We start from the raw sequence: 1457 nt of genomic DNA, 5'->3' as shown, positions 1-1457 counted from the left end.
CAAACTCAAACAAATTGTTAAATCAGGAAGTCCAAAAACAACTTTCGTTAAATACCTGGAGTTACATCTGGATCATAAGTTGAACTGGGAGAAACACATACAAGAAGAAACTAAACACGTACATCTAATCAGAAAATCCATGTAGCTCGTAGCCAGAAAATCTAAATCAGACTGGTCTTATGAACTACAAAAATGGGGCATGGTTGCCAAATCAAATATGAAGAAAACGGAAACTTTCACCTCGACTACGCTAATATCAAGACTAAGTGCACACAAGATTCTCCAAAGCATATCACAACAAAATGGACAATTACATAAACTCTTGCCAAAAATAGTAATCCTTACTTGGGCTTTCGGTTCGGTTCGGGGCGAGGGTAACACACGGATGGAGAGCTCTGTGGAAAAAGTGAAGTGTGAAGGGAAACAGGGAAAGGAAGCATAAAGAAGCTTGAAGAAGGGAAAATAAAGAGTGAGCATACGAGGAGAAAGCAAAAGAAAAGTGAAAAAGGAGACAAGAACGAGAGAGCTACAAATAAGAAAAACTAGAAAAGAAGAGGTTAGGGGGCCAGAAGCGCGGCAAAACAAAGTAAGGTAGGGAAAAGGCAGATGGCGACAAACAGGGGAAAATCAAGGATCACTGGTAAAGCAGTTTTCAAAAATACACTGGACAAATACAGCTCGACAGAAAAAGAGATACCAGCCAGAGAGAAAGGAATGGAGGCAGTGGTGGAAAAAATAGAGAAAATGGAAAGAGGATTCGAGGCAATGATCGAGGAAATAAAATATATATATATTGGAAAAGCAAGTGGAGGAGCTGAAGAGAGAAATGAAAGAGGAAAGGGAAAGAAGGGAAAGAAGGGAAAGAGAGACAGACAGAGAGAAAGGAGAGTGGGAATGGGAAAAGAAAGAATTATTGGGTAGAATCAGAAGAATTGGAGAGGATCAGGACAGGGCAGAGAGAGAGAGGAAAGAAGAAGAAACATAGTAATCAAGGGAGTGGACTGGAACGAAGGAAGCAATGAAGAGACAGTAAAGGACATAAACGAAAAAATGAGGATAGGGGCAGAAGTAGAAAAAGCACATATGATAAAGGTGGGGGGGGGCAAGAACACAATAATAGTGGCAACGATGAAATCAATGGAGGAAAAAATAAGGATAATGAAGGAGAAAAGCAAATGGGAAAAGGGTGTATACATGGACGATGATCTGACAAAAAAAGAAAGGGATGGGAAGCAACACATAAGAAGGGTAGCCAGAGAAAGAATGGAACAAGGCGAATATGTAAGGACAGGATACAAGAAACTAACGATAGAAAACAAATGGTACAGGTGGAACGAAAACGAAGAGAGGCTGGAGGAAGAAAGAAAGAGAGGGGAAGGAAAATGAAAAAAGAGGAACAGGAGGGGGGACTACAATGGGGATGAAAACGTGCTTCTGAAATGTATCAGGGTTAATAA

General features: G+C 40.4%; 1 pseudogene; it reads left to right on the top strand.

The window, feature by feature from the left end:
• Window positions 1-657: 657 nt before the first annotated feature.
• On the top strand, window positions 658-1397 carry LOC117238766 (annotated as a pseudogene).
• The last annotated feature ends 60 nt before the right edge of the window (window positions 1398-1457 follow it).

Source organism: Bombus vosnesenskii, unplaced genomic scaffold (assembly GCF_011952255.1).
Source record: "Bombus vosnesenskii isolate JDL3184/JDL3185 unplaced genomic scaffold, Bvos_JDL3184-5_v1.1 scf7180000013606, whole genome shotgun sequence".
Lineage (NCBI taxonomy): Eukaryota > Metazoa > Arthropoda > Insecta > Hymenoptera > Apidae > Bombus > Bombus vosnesenskii.
Note: the sequence above shows the minus strand (reverse complement) of the source record. Positions and strands in the feature narration are given on the sequence as shown.